The sequence below is a fragment of the Elephantulus edwardii genome, unplaced genomic scaffold, assembly GCF_000299155.1.
Source record: "Elephantulus edwardii isolate Elephantulus edwardi_28Jun2011 unplaced genomic scaffold, EleEdw1.0 scaffold00157, whole genome shotgun sequence".
Taxonomy (NCBI): Eukaryota; Metazoa; Chordata; class Mammalia; order Macroscelidea; family Macroscelididae; genus Elephantulus; species Elephantulus edwardii.
Window position 1 is genome coordinate 795,815 of NW_006399907.1, and position 20,993 is coordinate 816,807.

Below are 20,993 nucleotides of genomic sequence, written 5' to 3' on the forward strand. Positions count from 1 at the left end.
CAATGCCATGTTGTTCTTTATAAAGTCTAGCTTCTTCAATGATTTTTCCCCTAACATACAGATTGAATAGATATAGAGAAAGGATAAAACTCTGATACACCTTTCCAGATTTTAAACCATGTTATTTGAAATCTTGTTTTTTTTGGAAAACAGCTTCAAGTTATAGTTTTGACAAAGAGCATGGTTAGATGTTTTGGGATTCGCATTCACTTTACTGTTAGCCATAATTTGTTAGGATGCACACAGTCAAATGCCTTTGCATAGTCAATAAAATACAGTTAAACATCCTTCTAGTCATCTCTGCTTTCAGCCAAGAATCATTGTCATTGATGGTTATTAATCTTAAAGGTTAGTAGTGCTTCAAACCCAACCAGCAACTCTGCAGGAATAAAAGGCTAGCCATATACTTTCCTGATTATAATAAAGAAAACTCTACAGAGCAGTTTTACACTGTAACTCGTGGAGCCACCATGAGTTGGAATTAATTTACCAAAAAGAAGTTGTGGGGTTTCCTTAGTGCCAGTGTGTCCTATTCTAACTCCACAATAGTTCCTCTTTCTGAGGCCTTCCCAAAGGATGGCTGCAATGCTTGCCCTACAGAGTAGATAAAATTCCTGTTGTACTTTTTTTTTAAAAAACCAAAAGAATCTTATCACTTGAATTAAGTATAAATGAGTTTGCTTCATGGAACTAAAGAGCTAGCTCTGAACTTACTCATTGCTGTCAAGCAGGAACCAATTCATGGATGACTCTGCAGCGGGTTTTCAGAAGCTGTAAATCACATGGAAGGAGGCTGTCCATCTTTCTCCTAAAGAGCCATTGTGGATTTGAACTGCAAAGGAAGTGTGCTCTTTCGGTTAGCAGTTCAACTCTCTATGAACTGTCATCAAAGCTCCTTAAAAAAAAAGGAAGGAAGAAAAAAGAGCTAACTAGAGATTATTTAAACATAACTAGAGACTATTATTAACATAATACACAAATAACAATTACAGAGGATGCTATATAAAAAGCAACACTTAAATTATGGAAAAAATACTAAAAAGCAACATTAATAAAAAATATTAATTCTACTGATGACTGTCAGAAAGGGGTAGGGGAATAGAGAAGGCTTTTTTGTCTCAAATGTGCTTCTCACAATCTATTAAAACTAGATCGATAAACAGATTGCTACATAAATAAAGTAAAGGTAGAAAAGTTATGATGCAGAAAAGGAAGGAGCGTTAAAATGTCATACTAAAGAACTGTAGAAGACTTAGGGCCAATCAAAAATAAAAAATTAAGAAATAAGAACAAGAAAACTTTAAAGGAGTAATAAGGCAAAATTTTAGGCCAGGAGAATTATTAAAATGCATAATAGAAAATATTACGGGCTGTAAAATATGCTGAATCAAGATTAGAGTAATAAAGTAAAATTTAAAAAGAAATGAGAAGGATAAAGTAATTTAAGTTGATATTAACATAAAATCAAATCAGTTATGAAATAAAAAATAATTTTTAAGATATAAAATTCAAAATAAAGAATGGAAGGCAACAGGTTCATAAGGTAAGATAAAATAGGATATGAGATACTGTTTAAAGCAATGGCATAGGATAGAAAAGAAATAAATATAAGATGATTTCTATAGATTTTTTAAGTTCTTTATATATATATATATTTTTTAAACAAAAATTGTATTTGTGGTTTATTTCATAATCTCAAACAGAATCTCTTCTTTCCTTTTCTAAACAGTCCATTATGATATTTCTCTCAGATGTAATATACCAAATACCCAAAGTCCTTTCTTCAAGCAGTTGCTACTAATAAACTGGAACTTTGTATCCCATGTCCAAGGAAGATGTGCAAATGAAATGCTTCTTGCTTCATCATTTTAATGGAGTCCCTGGAAGTCTTATTTTCCTTTTGGACATGAATTCAGGAACAGTTCAATATACCTATGTTGAACGTGGGAGCGATCCTTGAGCACAGCTGCAACAGCATCCTCGTGAGTGTCAAAGTGCACGTCAGCTTCTCCAGTGGCCTTCCCACTGGAGCTGTATTCCATGGTGATTCTAACAGGCTTCAGTGGAGCAAAAAAATTTATAATGTCTTGGGCATTAGCTTGGAAAGGCAATCCTCTCATGTGAACAAAATGTAGTGAAGGTGTAGCTCCAAAATCAACAGCCTCTGGAAGCTTTTCTGACATTTCCTTGGGCAACTCTATTTCCTTCTCATTTTCAAATGCTGTGAGGGGTCGCACATCTTCATTTACTTCATGTTCTTCAAATACCATTTCTGGCTCAGTTATATACTTGGCAGGAGGAGAAGACGCAATTTTCTTTCCCTTATGCGAACCAACATGGGTTCGAACTTCATTCCTTCTGCTCGGAAATATCTCTATGTATCATTACCAATTTCTTCCCTATGCTTCAACAGGGCTTGGTTGGCCATTTCTGGTTCTTCAAACTGCACATAGGCTTCCCCTGTTTTTCTCAGTCCTCTGTAGTCCATAACAAAAGTAATGTCTACTATATTCAGTCCTGCAAAGAAGTCTACAATGTCTTTTTCATTGCAACTGTAAGGAAGTCCTTGCAAACGAACCACGCCATCATTTACCACAGGTGAAGATTTTCCTCTTAAATAGAGATGGGAAACGAAGGGGTGATGCCTTAATTGAAATGGAGTCAGAGGAAGATGTGCAGAAAGCCTTAGAGAAGCACCGCATGTACATGGGTCAGCGGTATGTGGAAGTGTATGAGATATATATATATATATATATATTTTAAAAATTTAAGATGGAGAAAAATTACTTGAAATATAAGAGGATTAATGTATCTTTTCCCAAGTGACATTCTTCTATGAGTCGGACAGACAGAGGCAGAGTAAAGTGACACCATGGCCCTGGAGGCTTCCCCTTGTCCCTTCCACAGCTTCACCAGCAGTAATCAGAGAAGGGAGACAGAAAGTATTAATACAGCAAACTCACAGCTGGATGGCACCAGCCTGACCCAGGAGAAACTCCCTGGCCCGCCAGCTGCATTCCCTCAGGGATTATCTAATCCAAATTTAGCCCACGCTTGAATTTAGGGGAGACTGCTCTTTAAGTCAATAACCTATGCAGCATCAAGTTCTAACAGTTTACTTGGGTCTTTAGAAAACATTTTCAGGAGTGTGGTACAACCCTTAGACTCTTTTCTTAAAGGCATTTACTAAATAAATATTTAGTGGACATCCTCTTTGTCCCAGGCAGGGCACTTGATTGTTAGGATATACTGTTGTTATATGCCATCCAGTCAACTATGACTCATAGTACCCTATGAACACAGATCCTTAACAGAGGTCTAGCCTCACCCTCTTAAAGGAATCATTCACTCATTGCACTTGAATCTGAACCAAGTCAGAGCGGATTCTCTAACAGGTTTACAGAGACAGTTCATTGCACAGGAGATGGCCCATCTTTTTGCCCTGCACAACTGCTGCTGAATTGAAACTGGCAGCCTTTAAGTTAACAATGAAACTCTCTATGGAATAAGCCACTAGAGTTCATTAAAGTAAGAGTGGTATTTTAACAGATAGTTTAAATATGATAAGCTAAAAATCCAAGCCACTTCTGTCTAATTGATTCTGACTCCCGTCACCCCCTATGTCACAGGGTGCTCCATAGGGTGGGTTTCTAGTAACTGAGGTTTTAGGTGAGATCACCAGGCCTTTCTTCCAGTGCACATCTAGGTGAAGTTGAACCTTCAGCTTTTCAAGCACTTAACTATTTGTGCCATCAAAGGCATAAAAGGAAGGATCAGCTTGGATAGGAAACAGGAAAATAGCCCCTTTCCTCTATGGGAAGGGAGATAGATGGTAAAAGTAGGAAGAGTTAAGAGTCAGGAGAATTATATCTGATACTCACTACTGGCCAAGTCCATTCTGACTCATAGTGGCCCACCATTGGGTTTCAGAAGCTGGAAATTATAAAGAAAGGAGACTGCCCATCTTTCTCCCAAAGAGCCGCTGGTGGATTTGAACCACTGAAAACCTGAGACCCAAAGGTTAGCGATGCAACTCTCTATGGACTATGTGACCAGAGCTCCTTTCTGTTGAGTAAGGGCTAAATTCTCTTGGAAGAGTTGGGAGTTTTGCTGACTGAGGAGTCTAGAGACAAGCAGAAGTCTGAGGTGTAAGGAGAGAGGTGTGGGAGGATCAGTAGAAGCAGCTTCAGGGGGTAGAGCACTTGACTGCAGTCAAGGAAATCTGAGAGGGAGCTAAGAACAAGTAAACAGTCTGACAGACAGCAGCCAGGACCAAACGGAGGTTGGAGATGGTGCCAACCTGTGTGGCTGCAATGTTCAGCCACCCAGGTGCAGGAGTCAACCACTATTATTACAATGCAATATGATGAGTCTAAATGTGACAGGATAATTTAGTAAGATAGTAGTCTGTGTTTGTTCTCATTGCATTTTCCCCTCCACCCATTTCCAAGAATGGCTTTGAGGTATTTACCTCAGGGGAGTTTTGGATTAAATGCTTGAAGCTTAACTTCTGCCTGGTCTCTGTTTATCTCTTTTAAAACAGAACTCTTAAAGGAGCCTCTTCCAGGTTGTTGTTGTTGTTATGTGCCCTCGAGTCTTTTGCGACTCACAGTGACCCTATGTACAACAGCCCTAAATTCTGCTCTATCCTGTGTCAATCGCACTGCCTCTGACACACCCATCCCAATTACCCCAGTCACTGAATCAATCCACCTCATAGAGGGTCTTCCTCTCCTGCGCTGTCCCTCCACCCTCTCAAGCATGATGTCCCTCTCCAAGGATCTGTCCCTCCTTACACATGTCCAAAGTATGTCAGACGAAGCCCCAGAATCCTTGCCTCCAAGGAGTAGCCTGGTTTAGCCCTCTCCAGGATGAATCTGTTTGTTTTCTTGGCAGTCCATGGTACATTGGTTCATTTATAATGCACAGTGTTCTGAAGTTTTCAAAACTGTTGCCAAAACTTAAAATCAGAAAACATCACAAAAAGAAAATCTAGAATCTGGCTTCTTCTGGAAACATCAGGTGATCTGGTAACATGGAGCTCTGGGTTACGGAGTAGCATTGTTAACCCAAAGTCATGAGGTTCGAATCCAACAGCTTCTCTGAGAAAGAAAGATGTGCAATTCCCTCCCATGCAATTTACTGCCTCTGGAAATCCTCTGGAGTGTCAGCAACACATATTCTCATGTAGCCGCAATTACGAGGAGCTGAGTAACAGTCGCTCCTTTGAACAGGGGGCCTGGCCTCCAGTTCAACATGCCTCCAACATTCCACATTTCATTCTGTCTGGTCTTACATTTGGTCAATGCCACTCTTTTAGGTAAATTGTCTTTGTTTCTTGTTTCTTAAATCAATATTGAGTCAATCTTAATTCATGGGAACCTCATGCATGATACAGTAGAACTATGTTCTACAGTTGTCACTGGATCAATTTTCAGTAGCAGATCACCTGGATTTGTTCTAAAATACCTGTGCATAGACTGAAACGTCCAATTTTCAGCTAAACATGTTAACTATGAGGACTACTGAGGGACTCCATTTGGTCCTCTCTAAAATTGGAGATTTTTGTTAGGGGGAAGGAGAGGCAGAAGTGATAAAGCAGAAGATGTATAGGTCTGGAGTTCCTAGGGACTAGAATGGCCCCAGAGGGGAACATGTTCAAGATGTCCTATGTCCTGGAGCACTCAGCATTGAGACTTTTACCCTGAAAACAGTGAAGATGGCAGGGATGCCAAGCAGCAAGCCTGGACATTGACAATTATCTAGGACAAAGGACAACATGGAGTGAGAGTGCTTTTACCCTGTTAGTGTCACTTCCCCTATCACTGTAAAACCCTAAAGGGAGAGTACGCACATGACTGCAGTGTTTTGTCTTCCCCGCTAGGCTTTGAGAAGCTGAAGTCAGACTTAATGAAATTAATAAAAACATGCATTTTTTTCTTGTTCATAAGTGTTTGTAGGAAAAGATTCTAAACAATGGCATGAGGACATTAACAAAAAGCTAAAGAACAAAACAGTGGAGTAGATGAAGTGACATTTGAACTACAATGGTTGTAGTAGTTTTATGATAATGTGTAACGTAAACTGTTTTGAGGATGAGTGGGAGGCCTACAAATGTAGGAAGTCATTCCACTCAAAGAGAAGCATTTGTTAGTGTAAAGTATGTAGAGAAAGTTATGTAGTTTAGTGCAGCTAGGAGGGTAGGAGGCACTAATTCTGGTTGAGGGCAAGAAGGAAAAAAAAGAGAGCATGAAACTGCAGATGAAATTGGAAGGGAAGGTTCAGATCTTCATGTATTCTTCACATAATAGGAAGTCTCTGAGTATTCTTGGATACACTGTGCTTAGAAAGTTCATAGTGCTGTGTGGGTGATGTATGGGGAGAGGTGGAATGAACAAAAGCCATGACATAGGTTCCTGCAATAGTCCAGAACGACAGAGGTGTAAACTAGGACAGTGATTGTGGAAATGGAGAGGAAGGTTTGGATTTCAACAGCCATTTATTGCGTGTTCACTGAGTGCCAGGCATTATGCTAAGTGTTTGGATATACTGATGAATAGATAACTTAGGATTTCCTTGTCTAAGGACAAAGGTTACCATAGCAGTTACAAGAGCTGAAGCATCTGGAATCTTCAAGCCTTAGTCGCATGTATCACATGATTCCTTACGGGTCAAATTTAGAGGGTCCCACACAATTCCACACAGGGCTTGGCAGTCATTTGAAAGTTGAGATACAACCAACTTAAAAATTTACTTCTTCTGCTACAGGGCTAATAATCTTGTTCAGATTAGGGGTATGAGAAATGATCAGAATCTCCTTTCATTTTAATTTCAGATAAGGTACTTCAATTAAATGGACAGTTTTCTACCATAGTCATTCAAAGGCATCTGCACAAAGGTAATTTTGATATTATTTTCTATTGTGAGGGGAAACTCTCAGTGTATACATACTTTATAATTTTATGAGGGTAATAAAATTCAATTAAATTCCAAATCACTTTGAATCTTTACCCACTTGCAAATACGACATGTTAACTGCCACTGATTCCTTTCCACTTGTTGATTTTCTATGTAGTTTATTTTTTCAAGTCACATGGTGCTCAGCAGAAGCCGAAAAAAAATGCTGTGACATGAAATGTTTGAGAAAATGTGAGCTCTTGTCATTGAAAGCAATCAAGCTGAAGGGGTTGTTAGAGATATTCACTCAAGAACTATTTCTTGAAGATCAGCACATATTTTATAAAAGGTAAGAAATTATTAAGTATAAGCTACCATTCTAGGCAAAAAAGAGTTCTGCTGGCACAGTAGTTTACGTGGTTTACTGGTAAATAAATGTTTGATAGTTTGAGCCTACCAGCTACTTTGAAGATGAAGTAATCTGCTTCTGTAAAACCGCTATCCTTAGAAATGCCATGTAGTGGTTCTATTCTGTTCTATGGGTCACTAAGAGATGGAATCACTTTTCCAGGAATGGATTTTTAGACTTTTTATTTAGAAAAATATTGTCGCTGTTAGATGCCACTGAGTCAACTTAGACTCCTAGCGACCCTATGAACAATGAATCTCAAGCCTGCCTTACCCTGTGCCGTCCTCACCATCTTGGATGTGCTTGAACCCATTGCTAAAGTCACTGTGTCAATACATCTTGTTTTCCTCTTAGTTGAAAGCAGGGAATACCAGAAGAATGCCTATCTGTGTTTCATTGATTATGCAAAGGCGTTTGACTGTGTGGATCATAACAAACTGTGGTTGACTCTGAGAAGAATGGGAATCCCAGAACACTTGATCGTGCTGATGAGAAACCTATACTTGGACCAAGAGGCAGTCGTCAGAACAGAGCAAGGAAACACTGCATGGTTCAAAATTGGAAAAGGTGTACGCCAGGGATGTGTCCTATCTCCATACCTTTTCAACTTGTATGCAGAACAGATTATGCGGGAGGCTGGGCTCTATAAGTGTGGCGTCAGGATTGGTGGAAGATCTACTAACAATCTTTGTTATGCAGATGACACAATCCTGCTTGCCGAAACTGAGGAGGACCTGTAGTGCTTGCTGCAGAGGGTCAAGGACTGCAGCCTTCAGTATGGATTGAAGCTCAATGTCAAGAAGATAAAGATTCTCACCACTGGACCAACTGGCAGCATCAGGATGGATGGTGAAGAGATTGAGATTGTTAACAACTTCAGTCAGCTTGGCTCCATGGTCAACACGCTTGGCACCAGTAGCTAGGAAATCAAAACATGTATTGTGATGGGAAAGTCTGCTGTTAGGGACCTCTCCAGGGTACTGAAGAGCAATGGTTTCACTTTGGAGACTAAGATGTGTCTGATACAGGCTATGGTCTTTGCAATCACTTGTTATGCATCAGAGAGTTGGACAATGACTAAGGAGGCTAGAAGGAGAATTGATGCCTTTGAGCTGAGGTGCTGGAGAAGAGTATTGAATGTACTACCCTGGACTGCCAAAACAAATAGATTCATCCTGGAGAGGGTTAAACCAGGCTGCTCCTTGGAGGCAAGGATTCTGAGGCTTCGTCTGACATACTTTGGACATGTTGTAAGGAGGGAGAGGTCCTTGGAGAGGGACATCATGCTTGGGAGGGTGGAGGGCAGGCGCAGAAGGGGAAGACCCTCTATGAGGTGGATTGACTCAGTGACTCAGGTAATCGGGATGGGTGTGTCAGAGGCAGTGCAATTGGCACAGGATAGAGCAGGTTTTAGAGCTGTTGTACATAGGGTCACTATGAGTCGCAAGCAACTCGACAGCACTTAACAACAACTGACCTTTGTGTTCATACTTGTGAAGTATATAAGCAATAAACAGGCTGTGTGTGTGTGTACAAATGTATGAGGAGTGTGTCCATGTGTGCCTGCACACACACAATGTATAAGAGCTGATACTGCTATAGGGGAGGGGGGAAAAAGGTAAAAGTAAAAAACAATGTGAGGATGGATATTTTGTACACTGCTTTTGGGCTATCCCGGCAAGGCCTGTTAAAGAGACATTTAAACAGAAAAAAGAAAGCTATTCAGAAAGTAGGGGTTGAGTACTGTAGGCAAAGCAGAGAATAAAAGCAAATATTGAGGCAGCAACTAGCCTGTCTTGTTGAAAGACCAGCAGGGAGCAGAGGTGTCTCCAGAGGGTGAGGGAAGAAGGCAGGTAGGAGAAACTGACCAGACTGGAAACACAGCCCTTTTCACCCAAGCTTCTTCACAAAAGCCAACAGAAAAAAGCCAGTGCAAAAGACAAGAACATTAATCCTCATAAAAATTAGCTAGCAAACGTCTAGGGCTCTGTGAGGCTTTGTTACAAGTTGTGAGCATCAGTGGAGGTGAGGAATTGGTCTATGTGAGTATAGACCATCCCCCAGCACTTGACCTAGAGAAGAACTCAAAGAGTAAATGTTTGAAATCTATGCATTTTCAGCTTTTATTAACAACTGTCTCACCAAAAAGGCTTACCATTTGGGCAGGGTGTAGGGAAGGCTGTGCTACTGGAGAGGACACATGTAGGACTCCACCTACAGGACCTGTTATTAAAGGGCAAACAAGGAATCATGAATTTGCCTTGGGCTTTGTGAATGTCTGTTAGTTTATAGCAGTTTGTCTCCAGGATGGCACTTGCTGTGCCCTTTAGACTGGAGAATTTACAACCACTCCATGATGTCTTAGCAAATACTGGCACCTGACTTGTCCAAATATCACCAGCAGTGCTAGAGATCACTTTCCATCAGGTGACCCAAACCCTGTTTGCAGGGGGTGGTTGTGTTTCCGTACTTTAGAAGCACCCCTGGGGACACTCGGTTACCTGAAGGACACTATGAACTTTTGAAAATGGCTCCAGACAAATTCATTTAAAAAATTTAAGCCATTTAAAACTACATCTTAGCAGTCGTGTTGCAAAACCAAATAGTAATGTGATGACTTAAATGAGGTGGATGAATGAGGATCATTTTTCGCGAGAAAAGATTTGTAAAATATTGACTTATTTTTGGAAAAACCCATCATCCCTCACCTCCTGGTAGCACTTTTCTGACTGATTCATGTCATTGATTACAACTACTCCTTTAATTTTGCACCTCAAATTATAAATCTCAATATACTTTATCACACTTAATAGCTCAATTTTCTCGTTTTTGCCAAACACCGTGAGAAAATGATAAAGAATGCAAAGCGTACTGCAGCCGCTAGTGCAACACCTCCAGTTCCCCATCTCCACCCCCGGGGAATTTCCCCCAAGTCCTGGCCAGGGCCATGCTGGGGTCCAGCCCGCGGCCCAGCACCTATGGATGTGGCACCATGTGCCATACTCTGCCTGGCCTGGCCCGGCCTGTCATTTCTCAGGGCTCCCGACCCAGAAGCCCTCCGGAGGCGGCCAATAGCCTTCCTCTAACCCGCGCCCAGGAGCTCATTCGGAAACTGCAATGTCAGAAGGGTTCGGGGAATCCAGAGTCATAAGAGCCAGCTAATTTAATTCGGGAGGGATGACTACACAGGACCCGCCCGCCAAAACGCAGCGGGGAAGGGAGTGGCGCAGCTGTTGGGAGAGGACGTCCTCCTCGCCCTCCCCGCCGCCGCCCCACCCGCGGCCGGCTGGCTGTCCTCGCCCTGCAGACAGCCGCCTACCGGCTCCCCGGGACCTGCGGTCGAGAAGCACCGCGCACGCGCAGCGGGCAGCGAGGAGTCACCCCCCCCTCCCCCGTCCACCCCCAGCCTCTCCCTTCGCCCCGCCCTCTCTCACGTGCTGCGCAGCGTGCTCTCGGGCATGTGCGGCTGCACGTGACTGCAGGGCGTCCGGCTCGGGCTCCCTCACCCTGGGCGGCTGTACTTTGAACCCGGGCGTGGGAGGGGGCAGGGAAGAGGGAGGAAGGAAAGACGGGTGGGGAGGAGGAGGTTGGCCTCCGGGAGAATGATATCATCTTCAGATTTATCGCTAGGCAACCTAAGAATGCTTCTCTCTTTCCAATCCTAGAGCTCCTTGAAGATCTCTAGGCTGATGACATTGTTTCCCACTCCTCCAGTCCTCCGGTATCGAAGCGCTCAAACTGTGATTTAAGAAACTAGAGTTGGGTTACCAGTTTTAAAATGCACGTGTTACAAACACAGAGCTTAGAAATAAATCCATAATCGTGCAGGCGTGTGCCAGCTGAGACCTTGAGGGTGCGGACAGTCAAATTATTCACCTGTTCTGTTGTATGTAAACGGTTTACAGGGCTACGTTATAGCTATGTGGGTAAGCTTGTATTATTGTTGAATAAGGCATAAACCTCAAAAACCAAGTCCTGCTTAAAGCATCATAAACAATCTGGGCTTATAATGATGTTATCAGAAGTTTTCCGGTTACTATGAGTACCTGGCCTTGCCGTTAAAACTAATTTTTGAACCACACATCTTAAAAATCTGCATATGGGCATAAAGTTTATTACTAGTCCACATGATGGAAGCTGTAACATATAATGTTGATTGCCTTCGAGTTGAGCACGACTCATAGCAACCCAATGAACAAAAAAAGAAAGGCCTGAAGCCCCTCTACAACTAAAGACGTTTATCCAAGTTCATAGAGTTTCCAGAGGTATGCTGTTTGGGACGCGTATGCCACTCTTGCTTCCAAGCAACATTATATATATTACATACACATGAACGCCTATATGTAAAGGACTCCAAAACTAAATCCTTAGCCAAAGTTCTAAGATGACACATTCTAAAGATGACACATATCAATCAAAACTGGAGAAAATTACCCTCTTTTCTGTTTCCTCAATTATAGAGGCTCTTTCTGTCCTGTTTCATAGACTTCTTTGGCCCTAAACCAAAAAGCCAAGCCCGTTGCCCTCAGTCCTGTCTCAATCATAGTAGGACAAAGTAGGATTTCCAAAGCTGGACATTTGCTTCATAGGGTTTCTAAAGCTGTACATTTTTACAGATGCAGACTGCCACATCTTCCTCCATTGAACCCCTGGTGGTTTCAAACCACCAACCTTTGGGTTAGTACTGAGCAAAAACTTTCTAGGACCATACACTTATGGAAGAAGAGGGTTAAAAAGCTCACAAGATAATGTGAATTTTCAAACCCAGAGAGGGCATACTGGATGTCCAAAATGAAATTGATAGCAGAATTGTGTGAGCTTCAAGAGAATTCAAAAATTATTCCCCAGAATTTTGTCATCTCTATCCTAATCAACAACAGGGAGAAAAAGCAGGCAGCTCTACTTTACCTCATCTGTCCTAGTAAAAAAAAAAAAAAAAAAAAAAATTTAAAAAAAAAAAAAAAAAAAAATCCGAACAATAAAACTGAGAGTAACTACTTTCAAGCAAGGAATGACCCTGTTCTCCTTTCAGTACCCAAAGGGGAAATGAGAAGGAGAGCTACCCTTAGAGGAAAACCAGCATCCTAAGTAAAGCTACTTCTGGGAGAAAGCTGCAGCGAGCAACTTGCCCAAGGTCATGCATCTCAGTAAATAGCAGAACCGGGACTAAAAGTGAATTATTGTGTTTCTGAGGCTCCTGCTTTTCGTATTATTTATTCCACCATGTTGTTGTTAGGTGCCATCCAGTTGCATTAAACACACAGAGACCCTACAACAACTGACCTGAGTGAATCCTGTTTTATCTTGTGCCATCCTCATCATCACACTAGAGCTGGTTACTGAAGTCCCTATCAATCCATCTTATTGTGGGTCTTTCCTTCACTGACCCTCCAGCTTTCCATGCATGATGTCCCTTTGCCATCTTTGTTTCCAAAGAACACTCTGGCTACACTATTTCCAAAACATACCTGTTTGTTCTTTTGACAGTTCATGGAATATCCAGTGCTCTTCTCCAACACCACAATTCAAATTGTATAAAGAGAGGGTTGCCCAAGATTGTTTTCTAAAATGAGTTGTGCTTGATCCATGTAAGATCTTAAGAGGTTCATCCTGGTGAAGGAGGAAAAATGATCATGGGCAGGGGGGTGGAGAGGGGAGGTTAGATAGAAATCAACAAAAACAACAAAATCCCCCAAACCCAAGCCCATTGACATTGAGTTGATTCTGGCTTATAACAGCCCTAACTTTTCTAAATGATGCCATAGAACTAGCAATAATGATTATGACTGAAAAGCAGAAACACCTCAAACTCACTGCTCACTCAGAGTGATTCTTTAGGTTTCTGAGGCTGTAAATCACAACGGGAGGAGAATGCTCATCTTTTACTCCCTGGGTGGATTCCAGTTGCTCGATGTGTGCAGGTTTGGGCTAGCAGCACACTACCAGTGCTTCCCTAATAACTGTGATGTGATTGTTGTGTATTGAGTCAGAACCAGCCCATAGCTGACTCTCCAGCTATTTTCAAAGGCAGTTAATCACATGGAAGGAAATTGCCCATCCTTCTCCTGAAGAGCATCTGATGGATTTGCACTCTGTGCCTTTGGGATTGCAGTGCAGCTTCTTACCACTAGGTCTAAAGGAGCCCCAATGATGCAGTGATTACATTAGTCTAATGCTAACCAAAAGCTTGGTGGTTCAAAGTAACCAGTCACCCTTCAAGAAATTAAAAAAAAAATTAAAAAAAATTCTGCTTTCAAAATGATTTATATCCTTGTAAACCACTTGGGAAATTTCTATTCTTTCTTTCTTAATAGGGTCAGTATAACTCAGTATGAGGCAATGGGTTAATTTGTATTTTGGCATAAGATAATTAGAATTTGTTATTGATGTTTTGTTGAGTACCATCGAGTCGAGCTGACTCATAGTAAACAACAGACCTGAACCTGTCCTATCCTTTGCCATCCTCATCATCTCTAATACACTTGAGCCCATTGCTGCAGTCATTGTGCACCAATCCACCTCACTGGAGATCGTCTCTTCTGTTGAACCTCCACCTTTCCAAGCATGATATCACTCTCAAAGGAATAGCATTTCCTAGCAACATGCCCTAAGTATGTGAAACGCCGACTCAACATCTTTGCATCCAAAGAGCACTCTGGTTGCATCTTTTCTGAGATATAGGTCTGTTTGTTCTTATGGCAGTCCATGGGATAGTCTGCTTTCTTCTCCAACAGCACAACTGAAAGGCTCTCAGATGCATAGCAAGTAATTGAAATGACCATGGCCTGAATCCTGCTCAGCTTAATTCTATAGGTACCTTCATATCTGCCTTTGCAGTAGGGCTATCATCACAGTTCAAACTCGATCTGTGATTTAGATTTTCAGGAAGAAATGGTGATGGGAGTCAGCATGGCAACTGAATTCAAAAGAGACAGAGATTTGGAAATCCTTGCTAATACCTAGCGTCAAATATAATTACTAAAATTGTGCTGCAGCTTAGCACAAAACCAAGGTGAAAGGTAGTCTTTTCTTTTGAAATTATCTCATTCATTCTCTTTGTTGTTTTTTTTAATTCTAAAACTCTGAGTACTAAAGATTTACGCTGTCGGGTGCACCTGATTGGGGCTATAGTCTTCACAGTTACGTGCTATACATCAGAGAGTTGGACAGTGAATAGGGATGGTAGAGAATCGGTGCTTTTGAGCTGTGGTGTTGGAGAAGAGTGTTGAACATACCATGGGCTGCTAGGAGAACAAACAAGTTTGTCCTGGAGAAGGTGAAGCTGGATTGCTTCTTGGAGTCAAGGATTCTAAAGTTTTGGCTGACATACTTTGGGCATGTTGCAAGGAGGGACTGGTACTTGTAGAGGGACATCATGTTTGGGAGAGTGGAGGAATGACACAAGAGAGGAAGACCCTCAATGAAATGGATTGATTCTGTTATTGGAGTGGTGAGAGTGAGTGAGTCAAAGATGGCGAGGTTGGCACAGGATAGAGCAGCATTTAGGGCTCTTGTACATAGAGTTGCTATGAGTTGCAAGCGACTGGACAGCACATAAGAACAACAACAACAACATTCTAAAACTATTCTGTCAGGCCTTTTACTCACTCAGCTGCAGTTAGCAACTCCCCGCCTTACAACACTTAACCATTTCCTGCCCTTCTGTCCACTCACAGTGTTCTATTATTATTGCTTTCTCTTGGGGTAAATCTTGACAAGAGACTGCCCATTTTTCTTCTGTAGAGCAGCTGGGTAGATTAAAACCACCAACCTTGTCTCATCAGCACACTAAGCAGTGCACTATGTTATGTACTATGCGACCACTAACCAGAGCTCAAATTGTTGCATCTTTGGAGTCTCTGGATCGTGCATACAGGTAGCAAGCTTGGCTTGACAACCAATTCTTAAATTAACATTTGATTTTCTAGCACTTACCCTAGCACCTCAACAACCACAACTCTTTGCCCTTGAATTGCAACTGACTCATGAGAGACCCTCCAGTGGGTTTTCAGAAGCAGTAGATCATAAAGAGGAGTTGCCCATCCATAGTGTAGTTGGTGGATTTAAATTGCCTGCATTGGGGTTGGCAGCACAACTCTCTAGACCACAAGAGCTCCTCACATGTAATTTTTTTTTAAACACCAGAAAAAAAGGAGCACAACAAACGTATGCATCCTTGTATTCTCCATTTATTGGATCCTTATACTGAAAGATGTGCTGTAATCAATAGGGAATCTGAAACCTCAGGAGACTCCACTGATAAGATAGTAGTCAGGCCTTCACACCTCTGAAAGAGGTGGAGGAGGTTATATACCAGAAGCAGAACCATCCAGGAATCAGAATACTAAATCAATTTTCACTAAGGTCCTCTTGTTCCTATTAACTTGCTAAAAAGTAATCATCGAATCACATAAATAATTTCTGGCATGAATAGTTTTTTAAAATTTTTTGGTTAGTTGTGGACAAACATCATTAGTGAGTCACTTTTATGTAATAAGATAATAAAAAATGCATGCAATATTTGAAGTTCTTTGCATAAGTAATTTCATGCAGAATATTGCCAAGAATCTGAAGCTTAAAAAAGAAAAAAAGTTTGGAGGGTAAAATATGTCATTGATTCCACCAGTTCCCAGAGTTTTCTTAAAAGGAAAGCCCTTTTGGTCTTCTGGTAGAGCTTCTTTACTCTAATTTTAGATATATTTCTAATGGGTGTGGTTTTGTTTAAATGCTTTCCCAGCCCACAATAAGTCAGAGATAGCAAATTAGAAAAGAGTTGGAGGCAGACACTCTGACACATCAAGAAGTGACAGCTGACAGGCTGACCATGAGTAAAGACACTTGGAAATCTATAAAAAGCAGATATAAGAACTCAAGAAGAATTCACTGCAGGTGCAGATACTCCCAGAGGACATGAATAGTGCAAAAGTGATGTTTAGTAATAATAATGCAAATTTTTTTGGAAAGGTTGAATATGCATAGGGCATTTTGGTTTTTTTAAGCCACATGTAAGACACTTTAGGGGGGACATGAATAACATATTTTAGTAAGCTTTCCACTAACAAATTTATATATACATAAAATACTGTTTCATGGGCCATGTAGAGTATTTCCTGAATCCAGGTAAATTAAGAATTGGTAAATTTATTATCAGACAGAATTTAAAATAATAACTTTTTAAAAAATGTATAGTTTTGCATCTTGGGGGGGATTTTTTTAATAAGGACTTTCTAAACAAGCACAAAAAACTCATTTTGAAAACAAATTCATAATTCCCAGAAAGGTAAATATTGCATGTTTTTAGTATAAATCTGTCTTAACTATGAAATGTAGGTAATCATTTCCTAATTCAATTACCTGTTTAACTTCTCAAAACTGGAAGTTACCATGCACTGTAGCAAGTATTATAAAGACCACTTGGAATTAAAGTGACACAGTGAGACCAACATGTGGATTTAAATCTATCTATCTGAACGTCCAATTGATTAAGAATTTTTGTTTTATAAAAAAACCATTTGATTACTATCTGAAGGTAAATCGCATGATCACAAAAAAAACCCCAGTCTGTTTTTGGCATTATAATGGTCTTAGTCATTCAGAACCCAGTTAATCTCTGTCTAAAAGGCTTTAACTTGTTTGCCTGGTCATTTTTTGCCATAGTTCACAGTCAGCAGTCACCTCTCCTGAGGGACTCGTAGCTGACCTGTGATATGGACAAGACTCGGTTGTAACTTCTCTCCAAAGCTATGATGGTTTGTATGACCAGTAACATGGGATGAGATGAAAAATAATTTTCACAATGATAGAAACGAAAATGATTTATCTAGCTAGTAAAATCTAGCTGCTTGTTGTGTGCTGGCAAGTTGGAATCACCGCATAGCTGACCCTCCAGCAGGTTTTCAGAGACCGTAAACCACACCGGAGCCTGCAGAACACCTGGTGGATTAAAAAATCTGGGTTAGTGTCTTAAGAATGTACTTAGGTATAGCTCTTTGAGGAAAAAGGTCACTTACAAATTCAATATAAAGTTCACCAAGACGTTTAAGCATGTAAAATTAGTAGGTATAATACTATACTTATAAAAGCATTATTGGCTCAAGATTCATATTTGTCTTAAATTAGTAAAATTATATATACTGTGAAGTATTTTAGCGGCAACTCCACTACTGCAGGTATTGAAGCCGTCTTATTCTAACTCCAGTTTTTTTAGCTCAGTAGAATAAACTAATTACCAAAATATTTTTCAGAAGTGATACTGACAATTGTTTGCAGTTCTTGCCTCACTATTTATCATGTGAGTGCATGGTCATTTGGACTAAATAACTGACATATAAAATCAGTGCAAATTCTAAGAGGGGGGTTTTTTTGTACCAGAATTTGAAAAACAATTTTTTTATACTCTGCTTTACTTATCAAACTAGTCTAATTACATCATTAAAATTTTGTAGCTCAAAATAACTGAAATGGTAATTTTTCTGATTAGTCAGTTTAAAGCTATATTTTCCTAGTGTTCAGTAACTTGCAACACCCAAAAATTCTTCATAACTTTCTAATCTCTGGCTCAGCCCTGTAGATTCATGAGTGTTGCCCAGATTGTTTATTTGGTCCAAGATGCTATAATGGGAGGCTTATCAAGGAATTCAGGATACCTGACCCGTGCTGGCTGTGACTTTAAGAATATATCTCTGGGTTTCATTATATCATGCTTACATTAGTGGATCAGTTAAGGAAATGGAGACCCTTACTGAAACAGATTGACACAGAGACTGCAGGAGTGAGTTTAAGCACAGCAGATATTATTAGCATGGCACAGGATCAGTTAAAGTTTCAATCTGTTTTACATAGGGTTGTTATGAGACAGAGCTGACTCAATGGCACCTAATAACAACAATATAAAATATAATGGTCCAGAGGAGTTTATCTGTTAAATTATTTCCTGTTCCATAGCCTATGACTTGCAGTTTGCATGCCATGAAGTCAGCAGAGGGAGCCCTTTTCTACATCTCAAATAAATGTTGACTTAATCATTAAAACACCTTCCAAGAGCACATCCCCTTCCAAGAGCACATCCCAAGAGGTGCCTTTTCCCCCTTTCCACAATAAAATAAGGACTTTGTGAAGATTACAGAAATTAAAAACTCTGAATCCTTCAGTTAGCATGAAATCACAAATTCGGTGATAATTTTGTGAAAATAACCTAGAATTTACTATTTGTTTCTTAAATTCCACTTAAAAGTTCCTTGACACAGTGGTTTGATAAATGTTAAGGAGCTAAAATATACTCAGAAATTAAGCACCAGGAACCAGGGGTCAGTGATTAAAGGGCTCAGTTGCTAACCAAAGGTCTATGACTTAAACCCACCAGGCACTCTGAGGAACAAAGATGAGGCAGTCTGCCTGTATAAATATTTACAGCTTTAGAAACTCTATGGGGCACATCTACTCTGTCCTATAGGGCCGCTATGACTCAGTATAGACTCAATGGCATTACGGGTGTTTTGGTTATGTGGTATGGTTTTTATATAGGACCCAGGGGAAGAGAAACAACAAATTATATAGCACACACTACTCAATGTCATAAATGAAAAGTGAAAACTTCATCAATCATAAAAATGTGAGTAAATTTGATCTGACATCAACAAACTACACAAGTGACTGATTTTCTTTTACTCTCTTGAATTTTTCAATTAGAAAATACTGGGAACAAGCAGATAGTCAAAGACAAGATTGGAAGTGTGTAAGAAAAGATTGTAAACATGTGCTAGAAAGTCAATGACAAAGTTGTATACCTAAAAACTGTAATGACTTTCATCTGTATAGGCACAGCTATCTTAAAACTAATTGAGTATCCATTATGTCTTTTTAATTATTAGACAATCTCATGTCACATATTAAACTTTTTATTCCTTAGTAAGAACTTTTAAATCACAAAATAGTGTGGAAATATTTAGGTAATAGAATCTGTGGAGTGCTGAAAATACTAGAATATAATTTCTAGTTTGTCATCACATACTAAACTTTTCTAAACCAGCTGGTTTCTTGCAGACAATATTTATTTTTTTTAATAATTTAAGACAGCATAAGCTTGTACCAAGCATAAGCATTGTAACAAAAGTGCAACTTTTCAGCAAATCTTCCCCCAAAGATATTTTAACTCAAAATATCATTAGCATTATCATTTTCTCCCTACAAAAATAGCATGTCAGACATCATTAATTGGATGTATTAACAACTATGTACATAAGAGCCACCTTGTAGGCTAAGAGTTTAACGTTGTTGAAACACAGCGTTTGAGGCAAACAGTAGCAACAGCAGCAGCAAATGCACCAAACTGACTAAAAGACCCAGATATTTTCTTCACTCATAGTCAGACTGTTGTGTCTCACCCCTTACATAACATTCAAGTGAGATTTCTCACAGTGCTACCTTGGCAACAAACTAAAAATATCTACAGAAGGTCTTGGTTTAAGCCTTATTATTATTATTTTTTTTTAAAAAAAAAAAACCACAAACCAACAAAAACCCAAATCGTTCTTTGTGATTATCTGGTATCTGGTTTGGTCTCCAGAAAATACAGACTCAGAGATATAAGGCCTCAGAGGGCTTTATCCCACATCTTTGCAACATTTTCAATCAAAACCGACCAGTTTAACTCTTTCTTCCATATCTGTGACTTACAAGAATATAGGATAAATCCATTTGAACTTGTTTTATCGTTTTGTTTTTGTTAAGTTCAGTGCACATTCATTTTTTTACAGCAATATTACAAAAACTTAAGAACACAATGAATTAAATAATGACAGGGTGGGAATAGATGCACTTGATACATGATGTGTATGTGCATATACATACAACTGTATGTGTATACATATGTATACACATATTACAACTAGGAAGAAATTAAGATGAGTCAATTGAGTCATGGTCCATTTCTCACAAAAATCCTAGCAAATTTAGAAAGAGTCTGGTCTTCTTCCTCCACCTCATTTCCTGACTTGCTTTTGACAATGGCCCAACTCTGTGTCTCTTCGCAAGTGCAATTTATTAAGATACCATTTAACCCACTTCGGAATAGGTTGCAATCTAAGCAACTGCATGCACCCTCATTTCTCCCTCTTTGAAAAAATATGCTTTATAGAAAAAGCTGAACATTATAAAATACTGAAGAGTAAATTTAATTCTAAAAGATCTTCACTCAGTGTGTGGAAAACCCCCTAAAACAGGCAGGGCAGTTTTAAGAGATAGGCAGATAATAATTCCCTGCTGTTCTCAAGCCTCTAAACACCTTTTCCCTACCCTGGTTCAATGAGCTCATCCACAGAGGACATTCAGAGGACTTCCTCTAGATTAGGTTCTAATTTTTAAAGGTAATAGAACATGACCTAAAGGGAGGTAAAACTTATTTTGAGGGCATTCTTTAAAGAAAAAAAAAAAAGTGTGTATTGCAGAAGATCTTTTACAGCTGGCAAGGGAATGGAAGGGGTGTTAGTGTATGGAAGGTGAGGTGGTGAGGATGAGCAACACAAACTCCAATGTACAAAAAAAACCCCTTTGTTTTTGTGTTGGTTTTTTTTAAGACTGTCGTGCATCTATTACACTTCTTCCCTTAAACTGTTAAGGGCTTTTTAATTTAATATTATTAATATGGTTCCCCTTGACCTTGTCCTTTCTAAGAACAGGGTACAACGAT

At 39.9% G+C, this 20,993-nt stretch overlaps 1 pseudogene across 1 annotated transcript; it reads right to left on the bottom strand.

The window, feature by feature from the left end:
- Positions 1-1,663: 1,663 nt before the first annotated feature.
- LOC102858128 lies at positions 1,664-10,212 on the bottom strand (annotated as a pseudogene). The gene is made up of 3 exons (XR_438947.1): positions 10,015-10,212; positions 5,704-5,762; positions 1,664-2,612 (listed from the first exon to the last, which is right to left on the bottom strand). The product of XR_438947.1 is annotated as a G-rich sequence factor 1-like (transcript).
- Positions 10,213-20,993: the final 10,781 nt, after the last annotated feature.